This window comes from Rhea pennata, chromosome 26 (assembly GCF_028389875.1).
Source record: "Rhea pennata isolate bPtePen1 chromosome 26, bPtePen1.pri, whole genome shotgun sequence".
NCBI classification, from domain to species: Eukaryota; Metazoa; Chordata; class Aves; order Rheiformes; family Rheidae; genus Rhea; species Rhea pennata.
The window spans coordinates 2,434,734-2,448,676 of NC_084688.1; the positions used below are offsets into that span (position 1 = coordinate 2,434,734).

General features: G+C 56.0%; 1 protein-coding gene across 1 annotated transcript in view; it reads right to left on the bottom strand.

Annotated features, from left to right (window-relative positions):
- SKAP1 (src kinase associated phosphoprotein 1) overlaps positions 1-13,943 on the bottom strand; it is a 154,820-nt gene that overhangs the window by 31,482 nt on the left and 109,395 nt on the right. The window lies entirely within an intron of this gene.

A 13,943-nucleotide genomic window follows, 5' to 3' on the forward strand; every position in this document is an offset into this window, starting at 1 on the left:
GCCCCGCTGCCGTCGACGGGCTGCTCGGAGGGACGGAGCACGCGGGCACGACGGCTACAGCTCATTCCCGATCCTCCTCCACCTTGGTCGCTGCGGATCCGGCTCCCGGCGACTTTCCCGGGAACTCCACAGCGCGTCTCCGAAGAGAACAGAAGCGCCCGAGGTTTCCCCAGGCGCCGCGGCCGCTGCGCTCCTCTGCCGCCGAAGCTAATGAGAAAAAACCAGGCGGAAAGAGGCAAACGAACCCTCCCGCCGTCTCCAAAGCGAGCCGGCCTCGAGAGACGCTGAAAGCTTTTGGAAACCCCCCGCGGCCTGCCGGGGCGAACGGGCCCGCGACACGGCTGCTTAGGCTACCGTCGCTAACGGCCGTCGCCGCGCGACGTTACAGCTTCTGCACAAACAAAAGTTTCACGTGCAAGAGCCGGGGGCTGTTCACGAGCCTCGATGCCGGCAGCCTCCGCCGCGGGGAGAGTTCTGCCCCTACGTAAATACCCCAGTTACCTTCTTCCTCGAGACCACGAGGCTCTTGGAAGAGGCTCTGCTTCCCCGCCCACGCTCGCACCGTCCCACCACGCGGAGCAACCAAGGACGGGGAGAGAGGCCGGCGCGCAAAGCAAGCCGCGGCGTGACCGCGCCGTCATCCGGGCGCGCGGCTCCGGCCCTCGGATCAGCAACGGGCAACCGGGAGCCGTGCCGGGAACCGCTGCGCGGGGGCAACCTCCGCGAGCGCGTCCCAGCTCCGCGGCCACGTCGGCACAGACCCCGGCTCGCCCAGCTCCCGGCCGCGGGATTTCTCCTCGCTCCTCTTCACCCCACCAACACGCCACGGGCTCTGCACCGCCTCCCGTCTCCTCGCCCCGCGGCTCGCCGTCGCCATTCCCCTTAGCGGCTCCCCGGCCCTCACTCCCCGTCGGACACGCTTCCCTCCGGGTCGCTGGCACGTCGCCAAACCTTTCTGCGCCCTGCGGACGGCTGGGGATCGTTTATAAGGAAGGGAATGAAATGAGCAACTATTTCAAGGAAAATAGGGAACTAAACAATTGTCAACGGGGATCACATGAAATAGATCTTGTGCCAGACTAACTTTATTGCATTTTTTGAGCAGGAAAATAAGAAAGTAGATGAAGAAAAGGCAAGGGATAATGGAGAAGATTTATTTGGGCTTCAACTTGACTTTTCAGAAGAGGCTAGTAAGCAAAATTCAGAGTGTAGGCATCCACCCCAGGATAACTACTTAGATTGAAAACAAGTCAGCAAGCAGGACGCTGTTAAAAATCAATGGCCACAAATCATCGAGAGCAAATTATCAACTGACTTATCCTTTCGTTCAGCTTTGGGATTCATCCTCTTCCGCGGCAGGAGCCCTACTATGGTATGTAGCATCCCCATCTGCAAAGCGAGTTTGCCCCCCCCAAAAATAACCCACGTAAAATCTGTAGCTAAGCCCAGAGCTTCCTTCAGGACGGGCCGCGGCGCAGCTGCTCCCGCAGGCCGTTTCTAAATGTTCTCCCGCAGCAGCCAGTTCGGGCCGGTGTTGAAGGCAGGAACCAAGACTAATCGGCCCAAGGGAATTGCTGAGGCTTTGGACAGCCGCCGACGTTCAGGCCTGAGCACGACGTCCGTGCAAGTCGCTCAATTCTCACCTGAGGCTGAACGGGGACCGATTACCTCTGCTGCCCCCGTGGTTCTTGTTGGACCACATCTGATGGCCAAACACAAATAAACATGGGACACGCAGACGGACCCTTGGTAGATGCCAAGTTAGTGTTGGATTCATTGTTGTTTTTTCAGAGGAGACCATGAATGTGGTTTTTATGATTGATAAGCAAACAAGAGAACAGACAGTCTGTGGCAAACATTTGACTGCAGATTGGGCTGGTATTTAGCCTGAGAGGGTGGAAAAAACCCTCCAACTTTATTGGTGTTTTTTTTAATTCTGTCTGGAAAATTTAACAGCAAGTTTGAAGTTATACCAACTTTGCCAAAGGAAAAAAAAAATCAAAATTCAAAGAGGAGGCAGAGCCTTTGGCCCAAAAGTTTCCTTCCAAATCACTAAGTCTATAATTGCAAAATAAAAAACACTAAATCTCAATATCTATTTGCACAGCTCATTAGCTAAGGGCTCACACTCAGCAAAGAGGGAGAGAAAAAAACCCTTCAGCACCAAGAGCATTTGGGAAGTTGCTATGGAAACCAGCCCTTCGCGAGGGCTTTGCAGCGGCAACTTGCAAATTTGTGCTCAGATGTGTCTGTCTGTCCATCCGTTCACAAGCTTCAAAAGAACACGATTTTTTAAAGTCCTTTTTAAAAAAAGCATAATGCATTAAATATATAATCTGTGTAACTGATTCCCCTGTTATTTCTCTCCCCCAAACATAACATTATGTCAGACATTCGACCTGCTGTGCTACCAGGACAACATGATTTACAATGTGAAAAGGGAAAACCTAAATCATCATGTAATGAAAACATTAAAGTTAATGCATCACAAGTGAGGAATTTATTACCATTAACTCCAATAAACAGTTATAAACCACCCGTCCTTTCCTGTCCACGCACAGGGACACAGACGCAGGGACTTCATTAAGCTCAACTTTCTTTCCTTCTTCACCAGACCGGTCATGTGTGCTCCAACCGGCCACCATTTATTGTTAAGTGGACTGGCTCATTTTCCGGGGACTGAAGAAGGTTTGAAGGCCTCATCCATTTCGTTCCACGGGTGGCTCGGCGCAGACAGATGGAACAGGAAAGTTCACGAGACGTGCAGCTCGATGAGTTTATTTAAACGCCGCTGAAATATATGCTTGACAAAAGCCAACTCTCGCCCTGGCCCTGTACGTCGTTACTCAGAGAGGCCGATGTATAAGTAATAACATATGGGCACGCTGTGCGCTTACACCGGATACCAGCTTACCTCAGGGTGCACTTGGCCAAATATTTGCTTCTCACTGATGTTACACCACCACCTTGGAAACCGAAGCCTGACATCTGAGGCCTTACCGGCCCCCCGCCGCCCGGCCGCCGCGGAGGAGCGGAGCAGGCTGGCGGCCCCACGAGCGCCCGGCTCTCCCGGGGCCCCATTGCCCCGGCGCCCCGCAGCGGGTTTCGAGAGGGCTCCCGGGCACTGCTGGGGCGCGAGCCGCAGGGATGCAATAACAAGCTCCACCGTTCGGTTATTAACTACCGACCGAATCCTTCACAGACGTAAAAACACCACTGGGTTCAACAGGAGCTGAAGACCTGATCCGCTAACCGTGCTCCCGGGTTTGTTATTGCAGGGCTTCCCGCAACGAGGGCTTCACCCGGCACCGGGAGCCACCAGCGCGCGGTCTCCCCCCCGGTGCACAACCAAGAGCTGCTCTGCGCAGATGCTCCGTCACCTGCACTGAGGGAGACGGTCCCGGTCGACGCGCTGCGGCGTGCGCTTGTCCCCTCCAGGCGCTTCTTCGAAACGCTTCTCCTCTCCGCTCTTCTGGGGAGAGCGGCAAGTGAAACAGCAAAAGGGGGGGAAGGCCCACGCTGTCGGGGAAGGCTTCAGAGCTCCTAGGAGCACGCCGTCCTGCCGCTGAGCGCTCAGAGCCCAAACCCTGTCTCCTCCAGTTGCTCCCCAAGTGAAGGCACCAACGGTTGTTGATGCAGCAGGCAGCAAAGCCCCTGGGAATATCCCACTATCTTGAATTTTCTCTGGACTCTTGTACCTCCATCAGGTCCAAAGAGCTCTGTGCTCTGGTAGGACATCAGTCCAGACGTGAACGCTGTGGGTCCAACCCCACAAATCACTCTTAGCCGTTCACCCTATGAGCAAGTGCCGAATGGGCACCTGGAAGGGCTGAGCCGCTCTGCGGAGGCGTCACGGAGCTGGGGCATCACCGAGCACAGCAATCCCGAGCCCCCCGTCTCACCCAGGCACTGGGTCCTCTCCACATCTTCCCTCCCTGAGCTTTCAACAAACAACGAGAAGGATGGAGGGAACCGGAGACGCAGCCAGAGACGGGACTGCCAGAAAGAACGGCGAGGTGAAGCACGGCGGCAAACACCGACTCTCGGTGCTCACTGCGGTGCTACAGGCCGCTGAGACGTTTCCCTGCGGTTGGAGGGTGATACTGGCTTGGAAGGGCCAAACTGCATCACGTTTCTGCATCCTGCTGCATTTCCCCGTCGTGTTCTGCCTTCCCGCAGCACGACGCTGTGCACAGGAATCGCTCGACCTGAGCTGCTCACAGCGGCCACAAATCAGTGCAGGAAAATTCCCCAAAGGCAGACACGATTTTAATTTACAGGATCTCGGCAAGGCTACGAAAAGACCAGACACCTGTTGGCTAAAGCCCATCTTAAGGCTTGGCCCTTTATTCCTATAAAAATTCTGTACCACATAATCGTCAACCTTGACACAAACGATTCCTATAGATCATTGTGGAAAATCAAGAGGATTTAAGGAGAGAGGAGGGTTAGGAAAAAGTAAAACAAACGACATGCAATTTTTCAAGCGGAAACAATGGCAATATGAAGATATATCGGTGTGAGCCATTCTGTAGGAGGCAGGAGGCTGTGCTCTTTTACCTCTCGCAGTGTCACTCTCGTGACCTCTACCATTTGAAATGCTTTGATTCCACCTTGCCCAAGGGATCTCCGAGCGCCGGGGAAGAGATGAGGAATGCCCGCGCCTGACCTCACCTCCACACTGTCTAACGACCGACGGCATAAATCAGCTCTTCCCCTCTGCAGACCCGAGTGTCAAGAACCCATGTGAGAAGGCTGGAAATATTAAATGATTTCCCTGAGGGTTTTTATTGTTACTTGGTTTCTCTCCTGTAACTGTAGAGCTGTGTTTCACACGAAGAGCAACTTTCCCCCGAGACGGCCGTTTGTGCGTGAAACGAGCGGGCAGGACGCGGAGGGCAGACGCGCCCGGCCGGCAGCCGCCTCGCCGAGGAGCAGCCGGGCCGCGACCGAACCTGCAGCCCAGACTCGCTGTGCCGCTCCTTCCCGGCTCGATGCAAACCTGAGCCAGTACAAGTCCAGTAAAGTCAACGAAGCGATGTAAGGAAGGGACCGGTGAGGCTCCTGACATAAGGACACGAGAGTCCTTCTGTTGCTGCGTACGAGGTGAGCGAGAAAATCCAGGGGAGAAAATAAAACCAGCCAAGGGGACCGTACCGCGGCCTGATACGGTCTCGGGAACAGGCCCGGCCCACGGGCCAGGGAGGGATCGCAGAGCTCGCGGAGGGCAACGCCGCTGCGGCCGCTCCGGACGTCGGGGACGGAGCTGCACGTTACCGAGAAGCAACGGGTACGTGGGGGCATCGCGCGTGTACGAGGGAGCCGCTCTGCCTGCACCTTCCCTTACGGATATTTTCCTGCCTCTCTAACCCTGACACGAACTTGCTGCCGCACTCTCCATAGTCATTAAACACCAGGCCAGGCAGAGCTCTTCCGTTTTGCTGCTTCTTCCTGAATTTTGAGCTTTGAACATGTGATATGGTCATCCCAGGAAAGACTGGTGGGAGCTAGCCCCACTTACAAATGGATTTATTTCTCAGAGGTGCTAGTCGGTCTGCAAACACCCCAGTAAACAGCCCCTTCTCTGGCCAAGTGTCCACAGTCAGAAGCCGTGGAAACGGCAGAGGGAGGTTTCAAGAGAGACCCAGGGTGAGACAGGGGCAGGCAACGGGCTCCGCAAGCACGAGCAGGCTGGCGGGGGTACGGGCGCATCACTGAAAGCAATCAAGCTCCGAGTTACTGGAAAACACGTTTGGTTGCTCACATGCAAACTGGGATGCAAAATAGCTCAAACCACCTCCGGAGCCTGCTTGGGACAGGTTTTAGGGCCCACTGGGACAGGCCTGGTAGCCGGCGGGCAGCTGCCCCGGCTCAGCGGCTCTTTGGTAAGCTGAGGCGCGGGGGCAATCGCTCTCCAAGAAGATAACAGAGAGTTTTGTGGAATCAAACCAGCTTATTTTAGACACACTTAACCAACCTTTTTACAGCATTCTTCCTGGAAAAACAGGCAGCCTGACTTTACCGGGAAGGCGATGCTGAGATCGCGTCAGCTGGTGTTTGCACAGTGTTTTCCAAGCCCCAAACCCCACAGAAGCGCTAAGCGCGGTCGCGGTTCTAGCATTCAAACCCAGCATCACTCTTTAAAACGAGAGTTTGAAGGTAATTAGTCCTAACTGCCTTTTGCGATGCAGCTCCCGAATCGCCTCATTTCAAAAGCAGGTCGAGGCACCTTCGTGGTCGGTTCCTCGGCAAGAGCTCCCCAGCGCCGGCGGCTCCCGCGCTTCGCCGCCGGACGGGGCCGGGGGCCGGCGAGCCTCCTCGCCCGCGGCTCCCCCAGCGCAGCGTCGCCCGGCGGCGGCCGAACGGGCCCGGGGCCCCGTGCAGACACCGGTTTCCACTCGGTTGCCTGGAACTGGATTAGGAGTCAAGCCAACTAAACCAAGGGCAAAACAAATTCCCAAGTCAATCCTGCGCTTTCTGGCTGGCGGCGGCACGGTTTAAAGGCCGAAGTTTTATGCTCGAACTTGCCGTCTCATCGGTGAGACTCCTGCAGCGATGAGAAAGGTCCTCGCAGGGCTCAGGGCGGCTGGGGGAGGAAGCCGCCCTTCCCGTATTTATTAAACTCTCCAGTTCAGATGACTAGCTTGATTCTCCCATTTCCCTTTGATCTAGGTGCTGTTCTATTTTTTCCTTGCTTCCTACTTCTCAGTAATTGTTAAAAAAGTAAAATCAACAGGTCGTAAAATGATAAAAGCCCGTTCTCTGGTAAATCCTCCCCTTGGGCTCACTTCTCCTCTCGTTTTACACTGATAAAATGCCCCTGCCTTCCCTGGAGCCCTGTTGATTTACATCACATACCTTGGATTACGAAAGAAATGTTGATTTTCTGATATCAACACAACATGAATCTAGACACACCCAGCCTAGCTCTGCTCATCAAATAAATCAGGAGCCGAGCCGGGAATAGCTTATATACAAGTAATAGAGCTTCAACTACACTATACTGATATGGCAAGAGCGATCCAACCTCCTTAATGTAGATAGTTATATCCAAATAAAGGTGCTTTATGTCAGTATAAATTATCCGCTTCCTATTTAGGGATGCCTTTCTACAAAATAAATGTGCTAGAGCAAATGCCAATCTGGATATAGTTACACTGTTTAGAAAAAACCAAAACCGCCGGCAAGCCCTGACCGAGACGCTGGCCGGTTCGCCGGGGCACGGCCGGCTCTTTCTCCAGGCCCAGCGGCTCCCGCGGGCGCGTGCTGCCCTGGATCTGCTCCGGCTACGTCCCGCTGAGCCTCCCGCGCCGCTACTGCAGGGTAGCCGCATCCTCCTTTTCCCCCCCAAACTGCCGCTCGGTGCCTCGCGCTGCGGCCGAGCCGGGAGCAGGCGGGCGCCGGCGGGAGCCCCGGCCGGCCGAGCCGCCAGCCGAGGCAGAGCCAATCTCCAGAGCAGCCAGATGAGTTTCAGACCGTGCTTAACCTGGGATTATTTCTGCACAAATTCGACCTAGCGGAGGCAATTTATACTGACAGAAGGCTTTGTACCACATGCTTTCTTTTGGTCCTAAGCGTCTTACGCTGGTTTTTAGCATCTTGTCTATCCACCGCCACAATTAAACACACGTGTAGATACGGAGCCGGAGGAAGGGCCTGGCACAGGACGGAGATGCGAAGCGGAGGCAGAGCGGGGCGACGACGGGCCGCTGCCTCTGCAGCGTGCCGGGACGCCCGCCAGCGACTGGCTGACCTCCCCGCGAGAGAGCTGGGAGCCAGGCGCTGCCTCCTGCGCCTTGGCGTTTCCCGTTTCGTTCAGACGGAAACTTTGCAAAATTGCGGAGGTTCTGGGAGCCCTCGCCTGGGCGGCAGAGCGGGGCTTCGGGAGCGGGCTGGCGCAGCCCAGCGTGGGGCGCGCCGGGGCCGGCGCGGGCGGCTGGAGGTGGCCGAGGTGAGCAATTCCTGCTCCCAAATCCTCCGGCCGCTTCCAAGCCTCAACTTTGTTGCTCCCCGCGCAGCTCCGGAGCGGGGCCGGGCGCCCGCCCGGAGCTCCGTAGGGATCCCGCTCCGCGCCGGGCTGCCTGGAAGCTGCTCCCTTTCCAGCCGCGGCTGCGTCCGGCCCCGCAGAGGGGCAGCGGGCGCGAGCTGCAGCCCTCCGTGGCGTGGGGGGACGCCAAGTGATTTAAATCACCAATTTCAATGATGATTTAAATCATCAGGCAAGACATCTTGATTGAAAGCATCCATTTTAATGTTGTTTTGCATGTGTACTTTTTATTCACTTTCTCGAGGAAAGCTGGTAGCCATTAAAACATGTAGATAAAGTTAGCTTTTATGGTAAATTTAACACTTCTTTTAGCTAACCAGCAGAACACGCTATATCTATGCAAAAATATTTCGGTCATTATGTAGCTTAACAAACATTTATTTGGGTACTTAAATTTTGTATTATGTTACAAAATGGTGAAAGATGCGTTTTTTAGTAAGTGATTATTAACTTTTATTCACAGCTAATGTCAAACACTATATGTACTGAAACTGAAATTCAAATAAAAACCTACAAAACCAATGTTTTCAATTTTATTACTACAATAAATTTACTTTTAACTTGATGGATATATGGGGAAAAAAGTTTATCTAAATCCTTTTAAATTTAAAGCTGATTTATTAAACGGAGTATTATCTGCAGTGGTGGGCTCAAGTCTAGGGTTCCTGGTTATTGCATCCTTCAGGTTTTCAGAGCAGCAGTTATCCTCTCCAAGCCCATCTTCCACTTCTGAATTCCAGACAAAAACAGCAGCTGCTTTTTTCCAGTTTTCCACTATTTGTATAAGACAGTGAACTATATTGCTGGAATATATGGAATTAAAGAACATAGTACAGAGTTTCCCTGTGCTTCTCTGCTTAGGACTTCAGGAAAGCCTGGGACTGCCTGGACTCTCCTCGGCCTGGGGCTTGCCTAAAACTTTGGCAACCAACAAGTCTGGGGTTTTGCATTTCTTTTTTAGTACAGCACCTCCTCATAATATTCTGGAGCCCTAACAGATTTCTTTTAAGGGTTCATCTTCTAAACAGAATTTGTTGATTTAGAAATGAACCCGGAGCTGCCACCTGGCCAGGGGCAGCCCGAGAGCCTGCAGAGCGGTCGGCACGGTGGGAAGGGGCTGGGACGCCCGGCACGGGGCTCCCGGCAGGGGCGCGAGGCCCCGAAACCCGGCAGGAGGCATCGGCTCCCCTCTTCCTCCCCAAACTGCCGGCGCGGGACCCCGCGTAACCCGGGGTTTCGCTCCTCATCCTTCTGCGTCCGGGCGACATCCCGCCTCGCCCAGTGCAACCGCCCCTCCGCTGCTGCTCCCCGGTGCTTTCCGGGCTCTGGCACCCCGAGGTGAGGCTGACGCAAGGAAATTTGGTGTCTTTGACTTCTCCCAGGCTCCCGCGTCCTGCAGCCGGGCTGGGCAAAGAGCCACGCGGGGATTGGGAAATCGGGAAGCGTCCCTGCGCGCCGCAGCTCGCAGCGGCGGAAGAGCGAGCGCCCCGCGTGCGACGTGGGAGGAGGCCGCGCCGAGCTCCGGTGTTGGCTGATACAGGGCAATTAGATTAAAGCATCTTCCATTAGCGAAGAGTGAGAGTTTGCTAAGTGTGGTATCCGTTAGCCCAGAGTCATAACAAACCCGCAGATAAATGAAGTGCCAGTTACCTCCTTCAGGAAAAAAAAAGAGAAAGAAGGGGGAAGAGAGCAAGCTGCTTCCTCTTGGAATCGCCTTGGACTCCCCATTCCCCCGTTTGAAGAACGGCCGGAATTCAAGTGTCCCCACGCTCCATCCCTGGGAATCAATTTCCCCCCAAACTGACGTACTTAATACAAAATTTAGAACGGGTGGCAAAGGAAGACACCTAGGATGGGGGAGAAAGAGCCGGGATGAGGCGCAGGAGCCCGGGATGTGATACAAGGAGCCCGGCAGGACCGGGCGGCTGGGGCAGAGCAGGTGCCGAGCGGGTCCCCGCGGGCGCGGGAGGAGCAGGAGCCCTGGGCGCCCGCGAGAGCCGGCGCCGCAGCAGGGCGGCGTTCGCTGACCGCGGCCTGCTACCCCGGGCACCCGGGAGGGAAGCGGAGATGAAACTCGGCCACTGCTTTTCCTTGTTGCAGATAAGAAAATCATTTGTCACCGTGGGGCAGGGTGGGTGCCGGGGGTGGGCTTTTATCGGGAAGTGTCAGTCTGTCCACACGACCTGGAGAACAAATGTGTGTTTTATCACCCGCCGAACAAAACCCGCCGAACACCTGCAGCAGGCGTGTGCCCCGGCCGCTCCGGCCCCGCCGCCGTGGAGGGAGAAAGTCACAGTGATGGATTTGCCCATCTTAATTAATGTAAACAAACAAAAGAGGAACATCAAATAATGCCCGTGGCAGGCTGAAAGCGGAGCCGGAGCGCGGAGCGCGCTGTACGAAAGGAGGCCTTTTGATGTGCGGGCCGCGGGATCAAGGTTTGTAAATAGCAGCAGCTCCGTATCGCCGCTTATCCAAATATTTTCATTTCCCATCACAAGCTAAGAGCCAGGGGTTGATGGTTTTGTACTCTTCAACTTTCAGCTTTCACCCTGCAGCCCCGGAGCGAGCGAGCGGAGGCGGCGGTGGGGGGTCACCCGCTGCCCCGGGAAGGGCTCCGGCGCTGCACCGCGCTCCCCGCGGCGAGAGCCCTCGGCTGCCCCGGGGCACCTGGCGGACGCATCCTGCAGACGCCAGCGCCACGCTCCCGTGCCCTCCAGACACGAGCGGGGCAGTGCAGGAGCCGAGCGTGAGCCCAGGGTGTCACACCGGGGCACGCAGCATCGCCCCGCGACGCAGGGACGGCATTTGCACTGCCGATGCACGGGGAGGAATCCTGCCCCTCGGCTCGGCACCGGTGCTGCGCCGCGGCCGGGCTCCCGCGTCGCGGCCGCCTTCGCCCCCTGCCCGCCGGGAAATCGCCCCCTTCCAAGGTGGACGCCCATGTTCACTCCCGAACAGCCACAGCTCTCAAATTAGGAGAAGAGGAAGACAGAGGAAAGCTTTCCACCATAAATATCCCGTGGATTCCCATCTTGACATCAGGGTTACACTTTGGGTCTTTAAAAACACATACGACTAAAATCAAGCGCTTCCATCAGCCTCTCTGGCATATTTACGGCCTCGGAGAAGGGCTCCCAGACAGAAATCCGACTTTGACTTACACAGGGCCTGGCAAAGGTCAACGCACGGACGGACAAGGGTGAAGTGCTTCTCCCCTGCGACGGCGGCGGGGGGAGCGCGGGCCGCGGGGCGCAGCCCGCTGCCCACCCGCGCCGGGGGCCCGGGGCGGCCGCCGAGGGCCGCGAGCCGGGCGGCACCGGCGGCCGGGAAGGTGGAGGCGGGAGGACTGTGTCGTTCCGGAGCTTCGCCACAAGGAAGCAGCAGAAGTCCAGGATTGAGAGCCGGCGGCGCGCCTCGGTCCGGCTGCGCGCCCCGCCGCGCCGCGCCGCGCCGCGCCGGGCCCGGCCCTCTCCGCTGCCTTCTCGGGGCTGAAATGGCAGCGGGCGGCGGCGAAGCCCCACGCCGGGGAGCCCGGCCGGCTTTCGGGAGCTCAGCGTGGCGCCCGCGGGCAGCGGGAGCCCCGGCCCGGCTGCGCCGGCCGCCTGCGTGGGCACCGCGCACGGCGCCGGGCGCCCCGTCGCGCCGGGCGCTGGGAGCGCAAAGCCGGCTTGAAGGTGGGGGGCTGCTCCAAGCCCCCGGGAAAATCACTTTCCGAGACCGTCCCCAGCACCCTGGGGGTTGTTACCCTAAAAAGCCCGGCGAGGAGGGGACCGCAGAGGAACCGCGTTTGGGCAGAGCCGCGGGGCGCCGGCACCGGCGCTGCCCCTCGCCGCCGGGCCCGGGCAGCGGTACCTTCGGGCCTCGCCTGGCCCGAGCAGCAGCAGGGCAGCCCGCGCTCGCCTGCCCTTCCTCCCTCCTGACTCCATCGCTTTCCTCCGCGGAGCTCGCTCAAAAGTGCTGAACGCGGCACTGCTTCGCTATAATTATTTATCCAGAGGTGGGGGATGAGGGGAACATGCTATGATTAAAAAAATTATTGGTAAAAGGAGATAAAATAAAATATTGATCGTGCTGGCCGTATCCCACCTTAGAACTATAAGAAAGTGACAGGCCGGTATAAAGAATGCCAGGTCCAAAAAAGAAGCTGCTGCTTATTACCTCTCAGATACCCACTGCCAGTGATAAATCCAGGATGCTACAGATCAGGAGTTTATTAGAAAAAGCACCAAATGTGGTTAATCAGATCAGAACTGCATGTCCTTGGCTACAAATCGAGGCTGTTTTGGGGTCTCAGGGCTCGCGGGTGACATCCAGACGCGGAGGCAGCCGCCAGCACCCCTCTGGGAACGGGGCAGCTGTGCAAGGGCGCTGATTGCATTTGCCTAACGCCAAATCCCTAACCTGCACTGTGGAAACGGGGAGAAATGGGCAAACGTCCATGCCAGGTCTGAGCCGTATTAATACTAAGCCCTAAAATTTCAGCCTAGCTGAGCAAGACGAGTGCCAGGCTCCACGAGCACGATTCCTAGCACAGAGACAAGGCTGAAATGTTTAGGCAAAGGTGAGAGAGACACCGAGACCCTTGAAACGTCTCTCATCAAATCAAAACACTGAGCTTAATGGCTCTAGCTACCTCGGAGACCAATAAAAGCCCCAAAACCGGTTATGAGCCTGTGATCTGAGGTTAGAGGAAACCTGGCCGAGTGCTGACTGATTGGAGAGTTATTGGAAATAAATAAAAAGGTTGCATTAAACCTAACGGAAGGTCACAGCACGAGCGTGTCTCCTGGAAGGTGATGCCCTCATTACCCGTACCGGGGCACCCCCATGCACCTTGGGGATGCTGCTGGTAGTTTCAAGTCTCTTTGTGGGAGAGAGATTTATATAAAACTGATTATTGTTATTTTTGCAGTGGAAGAAGAGCACATTCGTCAGGCCGGGCTGCCCTCCCCCACCTTCGGACACGTCACTTCAGGGACCCGCAACCAAACCCCGTTTCCAGCCACAAGTGCAACGAGTTTAGCAGTCTCCAGCTCGTTTGCAAATTGGTATTATCGGCATTTACTGCACTTCATGCCTCTGAGGAGCCTCCGCCCAGCCCAGGCCCCTGCGCGCTCGCTCTGCCACCCAAACAGCCTCCGCAGAAGAGCTCGTCGCCTGCCACCTCTCAAAGCCACAAAATCCAAGGGAGCCCGCTGCTCTCAGAGACAGATAGTGGCGAGCGAAAGGCCGGGACTGAAGGGAATTTGTTCAGGGATTAGGAAAAAAAAAACAAGCACAAAGATGACGAACAGCAGCCATGCAGGGAGGGACGGCAGGGACGGCGCTGAGCGCCGCTCGCCCCTGCCCCGCTGAACAGCATCGGGCCTTCGCCGCAGCGACTTCAGCTGACCCTAAAACGCAGGAGGATTTCGGCTACGTCCTGAGCAGTATCCGAGGCAGCACGCGAAGGGCTTACGTCCACAGGAGACAACTTATCTCTTACGACGTGAGCTCTCGCTTTAATTTTAGTCTCCTTTGAAAATCCCGGCTTTCTAAACCAAGGAGGAAACTTCTGACGGGACAGACAACCAAGGTACTGAAACAAATTGAACCTCCAAAAATCGAAGCAGGGAGCAAAAAGGATTCACGTGCCACCACCACGCACATCTCCCGTGACACCCCTGTCTTTGCCTAGCAAATTTTCGGATTTCCTTTAGGCCTTTACACGAAAGGTACCAAGCTCCCTTAGAAAAAACATGAAAAATAAAAATCCAACCAACGGAGTTGAACTAGAAGCCCTGACAACACCACTCTGAACAACTAGCGGCTGCAGAAAGCTTGATAATTTGCCCCCAAATCTATAAATCTAAAAACTACAAGATATATTAACTCTGTAACCTTGGTGCTCTAA